General features: G+C 40.7%; 1 long non-coding RNA gene across 1 annotated transcript; it reads left to right on the top strand.

Annotated features, from left to right (window-relative positions):
- The first annotated feature begins 2,605 nt into the window (after positions 1-2,605).
- On the top strand, positions 2,606-7,230 carry LOC123478643 (uncharacterized). Its single transcript, XR_006653915.2, has 3 exons — positions 2,606-2,713; positions 6,070-6,186; positions 6,998-7,230. It is a non-coding gene; the product is annotated as an uncharacterized lncRNA (long non-coding RNA).
- Positions 7,231-8,657: the final 1,427 nt, after the last annotated feature.

The following is an 8,657-nucleotide window of genomic DNA, read 5'->3' as shown; positions in this document are numbered from 1 at the left end:
AGACAGAAAGAAAGAGAGAGAGAGAGAGAGAGAGAGAGAGGAGTTCTGGCCAAGATGGAGGCATAGGTAGAAACCCCTCACTTCCTGGCACAACCAAAAGGATGATAACAACCAATCTAAAATCAATAAACAACCAGAAGCGCCAGAAAATCAAACTGCATGGAACTCTGATAACCAAGGAATTAAAGAAAAAATCAACAAGAAGAAAGAGACCTGTGTGCCAAGACAAAGAAATATGGCCCAAGTCAAACAACAGAACAAAACTTCAAAAAGAGCTAAGTGATGAAGAAATAGCCAACCAATTTGACAGAGAATTTAAAGCCCTGGTAATCAAAATGCTCACAGAACTGATTGAGCTTGGTTGAAAAATGAAAAAATAAATGAATGATACCCAAAATGAAATAAAGCAAAATATTCAGGGAACCAACAGTGACAGGAAGGAAACCAGGACTCAAAGCAATGATTTGGAACAAAAGGAAAAAATAAATATCCAACCAGAACAGAATGAAGAAACAAGAATTCAAAAAAGTGAAGAGAGACTTACAAACCTCTGGGACAACCTGAAATGTTCCAATATCTGAATTATAGGGGCACCAGAAGGAGAAGAACAGCAAGAAATTGGAAACTTATTTGAACAAATAATGAAAGAAAACATCCCCAATCTGGCAAAGGAAATAGACTGCCAGGAAGTCCAGGAAGCCCAGAGAGTCCCAAAGAAGTTGGACCCAAAGAGGAACACACCAAGGCACATCGTCATTAAGTTATCCAAGATTAAAGACAAAGAGAGAATCCTAAAAGAAGCAAGAGGAGAGACTTGCCTACAAAGGAGTGCCCATAAGGCTATCAGCTGATTTCTCAAAAGAGACCTTACAGGCAAGAAGGGGCTGGAAAGAAGTGTATGAAGTAATGAAAAGCAAGGACCTACATCCAAGATTACTCTATCCACCAAAGCTATCATTTAGAATGGAAGGGCAGATAAAGTGCTTCCCAGATAAGGTTAAGTTAAAGGAGTTCATCATCATCAAGCCCTTATTATATGAAATGTTAAAGGGACTTATCTCAGAAAAAGAAGATCAAAAACATGAACAATAAAATGACAACAAACTCACAACTATCAACAAGTGAACCTAAAAGAAAAACAATGAAAACAAAAACTAAGCAAACAATCAGAATAGGAACAGAATCAGAGAAATGGACATCACATGGAGGGATTTCAGTGGGGAGGGGGAGGGGAGAAATGGAGGGGAAGGTACAGGGACAAAGAAGCATAATTAGTAGGCATAAAATAGATGGGGAGAGATAAAAACGGTATAAGAAACAGAGGACTCAAAGAACTTATATGCACAACCCATGGACATGAACTAAGAGGTGGGGAATGCTGGAGGGTTTGGGGGGCAGGGTGGAGGGAGGATAAAGGGGGGAAAATTGGTAAAATTGTAATAGCATAATCAATAAAAATACTTTAATAAAAAAAGAAAGAAAACGCAAAGAAAAGGAAAGTAAGAGAGGAAGGAAGGAAGGAAGGAAGGAAGGAAGGAAAGTAACTGTGATTTGTGAAAGAGCTAATTCCCTTTTATTTTTTTCTACCTAATTTATTAGTTTTTACCCAGAGTAAAAAAAAGAATCAGGAGCATGGATTATTATGAAAATGTAAAAAGTATTTTTCTCTTTCCTTTTAAGAGGAAATATAAAGTATTAATATTTTAGTATAAATATTAGTAGGTCATATATTTTACTCATTCATATGTATCAGATATTTAAAAAATTAAATGTTAAATCTTTAACAAATTGTATTTAATGGTTAAGCCTATTATGAAGAGAATGTGATCTGAGGAATGTAGTTTCCAAAATTATTTTTGCAAATAATATATTTTCGAGTAAATAAAACAATTGCAATGTTTACAATATCTATGCATACAAAAATGAAATGATAAACATATGAATTATCTACTCTGGAATGGGTGAATGGATAGCTTAAAACAACAGAAACTTATTGTCTCACAGTTCTGGGTGCCAGAAGTTTAAACTCAAGGTGAGTACAGAGTTAGTTCCTTCTGAGTCTCTGAGGAGAAATTCGTACCATTTTTTTGTTCCAGCGCCTGGTGGCTGCCTGTAGTCCTTGGTGTTTCTGGGTTCAGGGCTACAGAACTGCAATATCAGCCTGCACATTTCACCTTGTATATCTCTGTATCCTCAGTGTCACTCCATCCTTCTCTTATAAGAACACTTGTCATTGGATGTAGAGCCCAACCCAAATCCAAGATGATTTTACCTCGAGATCTGTAACTACACATTTAAAAAGTCCCCTTTCCAAATAAGGTCACATTCACAAATTCCAGGGATTAGGACTTGGCCATGTATGTCTTGGGGGCCTTAGTCAACCTACCACAGCAATGATCTGTTTTAAAAGAAAGAAAAAAATTGGTAACTTCCATACAATTGTACCAGGGAATAGGGAGGTCTCCAAAGCAGGGAAATCCCTCCACTAACCTGGCTTGGGGGAGGGAGGGAGAAACAGAACAGCCATTGAGAGTTACTTTGCATAATAGTAACAGTGGGCTAACTTTATAGTCATGCTAAATAGTTTGCTTGCAAAGCTCAGAGCCAGGGAACTGAGCAAGACTGTAACGGGTGATGAAGCCGGGAGGTGGTTCCTGTAAGGCACTGGGCCCTCCCTGCCTAGACTAACAATGGCAGCCAAGAAAGGCAGAAGGTACGTGAGAGCTGGCAAAGATAGCCAACTGTGGGAGGCGTCAGAAATGGGGTCATGGAGGAGGAGCAGGGTGAGGATTTAAACTCAAGCTTGGCAGCCATGTGGAGCCTCTGGACCATGTGGCTTGGAAGGAGAGTAGGAGAGCCGTGAGAGTCTCTGTCTCTGTCTCTGTCTCTGTCTCTCTGTCTCTCTCTCTCTCTTTCTCTGCCATGCAGTTTAGAAAGGAGAAGGAGGAAGTAGTGAGGAAGGAGGCCATGTGGCCTAGGGAGATGCAAAGGACTTCATTGCAAGATCCTGTCCTGTTGTATCAGGATTTTACCTGGACTATTAAGACCTGTGCCTTTCCTGAGTTTCACCATGATCCAGAGTAACACAGGATATACTTTTTGGGACTATTATATGGAGGCTGACGGCAACGTATTCCAGCTCCTCCACTAGATAAGAAAATGGGGAACTTTTGGAACTTTTGGCTGGTAGCCTGGTGGGGAGCATGTGAAGTGTTGGGTCTCATGGGAAATGAGGGCTCTGAGCTGAGGTGCTCTGAGCACCCCAGAGGTTGGAATGTTGTAAATAAAGATCTGCTCCTGAAGCAGGGTGCAGCCAAGAGGGGGGCCCCAGGAAGGGATTTGTAATGGGGTCCAGGACTCGGGGTGTCCAGGAAATATTAGAAAAATGTATGTAGGATGTCCTCACCCCCACAGGCCTGAGCCAGGGGGGATGGGGCACATGGAACAGGGCCATTCAGAGCCATTTTGGGTAGCAACAGCTTTGCAGCTAACCCCTGGCAGTCATTTAACATATCTATAACCTTTAACTGGTTTCATAGATATGTTAAATAGCTGTGGCCCTGCTTTGAGCCAGGGAGATGGGAGTGACTTCCACCCAAGATGGGTCTGGGAGGCAACTCCCCCTGGTTACAGGGCCTGCGTGAGAGCTTGGAGATGATTGGCTCCATGCCATGGGGCCACACCTGCCCAGACTTACTATGGCAGCCCAGTAAAGCTGGAAGAATACGGGGATGCTGGCAGGTGTAGCTGACTGTAGGAGGAGTCAGAAATGGGTGTGCAAAGGAAGATGGGCACTGGGATTTAAACCTAGGCCCGGCAGCCATAGAAAAGAAGAGACCACGCGGCTCCATAGTAGTGGGGAGGACCACAAGGTTTTGGGGAAGAAGGAGGAGACCACGCGGCTCCAAAGTAAATGGGGAGGAGACCATGCAGCTCTGAAGGAAGGGGTGAACCACGAGACTCTGAAGCAAGTAGATAGATAGAGGTCCATGTGGTTCTGAAGTAGGGAAAAGGACCACGCGGTTCTGAAGGAGAGTAGAGAGGACCACGAGGTTTTGGAGTGCTGCTTCTTGCCATGCGGCTTAGGCAGCAGGAGAGACTTTGCCAGGAAGAAAGGGGAGGAAGGACTCTTGCTGCTTGGCCATGAGAAGGTGCCTCATGGCTTTGGATTAACTGGAGATCGCAGCAGCCACCCAGCTGATGGTGCCGGGAGCCTGAATCACGGACTTCTACTTCTTTTCCTGAGACACAGTACCCCGGACTGGGCACAGGGAGAGGGAAGGACTGTGCATCTGTGGGTATTCTAAAGGACTTTAGTATCTTATTGAAGACATTAGGCCATTATTCTAAGTTTGTGTAACTTTTAAATAAACAATTCCTTTCCTTTTCACCAGTCTCTGGCATTGAGAGACTTCTTTCCTCTGGTGGTGGGCATTGCGAACCTAGCAGGTGGGCGTGGGGGAAGGAACCTCCAGAGACAGAAAGGGGGAATCTTTTCTGTAATAATTTATCGTGAAGGCATTAATTGTTGGGTCTTTCACCAAGGTGCTACGTGGGTGGGCCCCAGTCTGCTCGCTTACAGTTTTGGTTAGCTCTGTAATGAAATCACGAATAATAATAGCTTAAGGTTTGGCCACAGGGCAATAGTAATATCAACCTACATATATGTAGTTATTTAAATATTTTTAGAAAGGGGTTCACATCCATTTTCTCTTCAGTATTTATAACATCTATTAAAAATAGTTTGACCCTTATTCTCAATGTACAGACACACAGCTGAAGAGCAATTAATGACTTAACAAAATCAAACCAAGGGAAGATGTTAGGACCTTTCGGAATTTAACTCATCTTTGGAACCCAGGTTGCCTGATTCCCAGACAAGTGCTCTCACCCAGCAATTCTCTACAGTTTGCTGCGATAACGTTTAAAACATGCAACACCTGACTATTTGGTCAGGGAACTGGCCTCTTTTCCCTTAGATTGTTAAATTAAAAGAAAAAAAAAAAAGACAACAGCCAATACAACAGTAGCCATCCAGTGTGAATGAATCCAAATTATGTCTTCTTTGGGGGGTCAGATCAGCAAATATATTTTTTTAGTATGCCACAGAATTTCAGTAATTAGTTTATGGATGCCATGAGATGAAAAAGGTTGAATGTCACTGCTCTGACCTAAGAGAACTTTTCTCTGCAGCATATGATACAAAGATAAGACGTTTTTAAAACTTGGTGTCTTAATAAACCCAATATGGTCAGATAAGTGACATCAGTAATAGAGTTTAAGCAACACAGACAAAAACCATTAAAAAAATTTTTTTTGCAGGAACTGGACAATATTGAGGGGGGTGCAGATGTTACTACCCCAAATATGCCTTTTGAGTAACATATTAGTTTAAGCTGGTTATTGGTAAGAACTTTAACCTTCCCACTAACTACCTAAAAGAATTTAGATAGAGGACCTGCTCTAGGAAGGGAGCTATTATCATAGATAATTATAGTTTAATATGAACTAAGTATGATAGACAGGGAGGAACTTTGCCAGGCCCATTTGATCAAAGTCCACTCTGTATCCTATGGTTAAGGATAGCCCAGCTAACATTGATTTACCAAACATTTGCTTTTCTATCTCCATGTGAATTGCCTTCCTCCCATTTGAAGTCCCAGATCACTACCCACCCAGGTTTTGTCCTTAGCTCAGCCTTAACTGCCCAATTTGTTCTTGGGTCCCGTATTCTTCCCATATCCAATGCATAATAAACTTGGTTATTTACTCCTGTTATCCTTTCTCATGTCAATTTGATTATTAGACCAGCCAAAGAACTTAGAAGGATAGAAGGAAAATTCTTTTTCCTCCTCTACATCATGAAAAGAAATGGATTCATATCAACATTTTGTTAATAAGATCTCGATAAAAGGCTCATTTTTTTCTTCTTTTTGATTTTAATGTACACATAACAGAGCAAATAATCAGTGCATGAATAACTCAGTTCATGAAGGCTAAATTACACGTTTTGCGAAGGAAAAGTAGTTGACCTCTGTGTTTCTGCCTGTCTCTTATGCCTTGTTGCAGGTTTCCTTCCTTACCTCCTGGACAAAACTGATGCTACATTTATCCTGTGAGATTTTGAAAAGAGCCACAGATAACATGCTTTTGACACCTTACAAGATTGTGTGAACTGTTGGCAGGGTAAGATTTCAGTTCTTTGATGTTTTTTCGAAATTCTGCATTATCCATTGTCATTGAAATAATGGCCATGGTGCCTTGCTGTATGTAAGGAGTTTTAATGGTCTGAGACCTACCACACCCGATTTCATGAAGTCTGCCTTTTTTTAATGTCCCTAGAAATAGTGCCTTACCAGCTCTGACTGTCTCTACAGTTATATGAACCTGAATTGTCGCATCTTAAATTTGGACTTCTCAGGATCAGAACATTCCAGATGATAAAATGAGCCTATTTGAACCTGCATTTATCCTGCACACAGCAGGCTGACTGGATAGGCTCAGGGAGGGCCTATTCAGTTCTGGTCGAGAATCATTCTACAATGAAGTGAGATCACTGGAGTTGATTTCCAGTCAGCTGCATTGATCACTAGATTCCTGGCTGCTGCCTGCTGCGGGATCGCTGCCTAATATGTGAAAGAGGTGAAGTAGATCGTACTAGTTCCTTCACGAGCAGCTATAGATTTTTATTCTTTATTGGGGAATAAAAATTCTACTGAGAAATGAATTTTTTTGATCAGTCAATGTCAAGCAAGACAGAAAGCATTACTTCATAATGTACCTTTCATTGCTTAAAAATTAAAAACGGTGAGGTGCAAAGAAATATGGAACAAATTGTCTGCAAAGGATAAGGTGGACAACTTACAAAGATATGGGAAGAAAAGAGGCCCCAGTAGGGAAAGGATAAAGTCAGAGCCAGTTTCTATCCCGGCACTGTTTGCTGAGCAGCTCTACGATCTTGTTGAACATGACTGCCATTTTACTCCTCCGAGTTTAGGTCTCCAGGACTGGAAATCACTGGGAGCAAACACAGTGTGACTAACCATTCCCTACAGCCACAGGCAGAAGATTACATTGGAGCAAACTGCAGCCCCCTGTTACAATGCCCCAACAGCCCAGGAGTCTCACAACAGCAGCCCACACCCTTTTTAACCCAATTATAATCCAGTAAAAATTCAAAGTCCCTACCCCTCAATGCTGGTGTATCTCTCCCTACCATGCCCCTCTCCTTTCTTGGTGAGTGAATAAAAACTTTATTCTCTACACTTTCTTCTGTGAATTCTTTCACAGCCCACATTGCTGATCACCCTAACAAGCAGCAATCAGGAACTTCTATTCCTTCCTTTCTCCCTTCTTTTCTCTGTAAGGGAAGAAAAACTAATTTTTTATCTACTCTTCTAGGTTCTTCACTGAGACAATCATCTAACAAATGACAGATTAAGAGCAGAAAAGCAAATGGAAAAGTTCATTTTATGTATACCTCTTGTATTCATGGGAGGTACCTAAAAAAACTGAATAACTCCCCGAAACGGCCCAAGCCATCACCTTAAACACCATCTTTAGCTAAAGACAAAGTATTCAATAGGATGGTGTGGTGGTGGGGGAAGCCAGTTCTGGAAGGTTATCGGCAGAGCACAGTACAGGAGGGTGTGATTGTTATGCAGATCTAGGTGGAGGCCTGCTCCATCGATAAATTTCTACCATCTTAATTATCCTTCTTTTCCTGGTATAGAGAGGGAGATACCCTTTGCAAATAAAGATTTTACAAACAAAGGTTTCCCATATAAATATAAACAGCTCTTACAAAAGTATATTTGGTTTTCAGAGCTTCTCCCATGTCTGCTGTTTTTAAAACCCATGTCTGCTGTTTTTAAAAAATAACCAGGTCATAAGAATCTTCGTGTGGAAGAGGAATGTTTTCAAGTAGAATGTTCTGCTTCCCTCACCTCCCTCCCTTTCTCATTTGTTTTCCCTTCCTTTTGGTACCACACAGAAACATCATTCCCTTAATTTTAGATAAGCCTTTAGTAAGAAAACATTGTTTGCCTTAAGCAATCTTAGCCTTAAGAAAGCATTGTTTAGGTTAATTGTTTAACCCTGTTCATTAGGTTAATACAACTTGGAAATGCCTCTTTTCAGAACTCTCCTTCTAAAGAATGACCACCCTCAAGAGCACATAATCTTGTTAACTATCCTGTAATCTGATCCCCACCTTGCTTTCTCCCACCTTTGTGTAATCTTCCTAAATACCCCCTTCCTTCTAAATGCATAAAAGAAGCTGCAAACTCATTTTGTATAAGCACTTTTTTTTTTCAGTCTATTAACGATCCTTCTTCCAGGCATATCCTCTGATCAAATAAATTATTGTAAAAATTCTCTACAGGGTTGGATGTTCTTACATTGACAGGGATATAAAATAATATTCTGACAAATGAGGGTTGATTATCAATTATATACAAAGTACTGGGTATTCACTGTAAGTGATACAAAGCTGAGTAAGACCTGGACTCTTTCATTCATGAATTCATAATTTAGAAGAGGAGACTTATCCACAAATAACCACATTACAAAAAACTCAGCTATAGTAAATGTCATAGGAACATAAAAAAAAAAAAACAGCTACAGAAGATCAAAGGAATAATTCTTTTACAACATGA

Source organism: Desmodus rotundus, chromosome 3 (assembly GCF_022682495.2).
Source record: "Desmodus rotundus isolate HL8 chromosome 3, HLdesRot8A.1, whole genome shotgun sequence".
NCBI classification, from domain to species: Eukaryota; Metazoa; Chordata; class Mammalia; order Chiroptera; family Phyllostomidae; genus Desmodus; species Desmodus rotundus.
The sequence above is the reverse complement of the archived record's forward strand: the minus strand, read 5'-3'. Positions and strand labels throughout refer to the sequence as shown.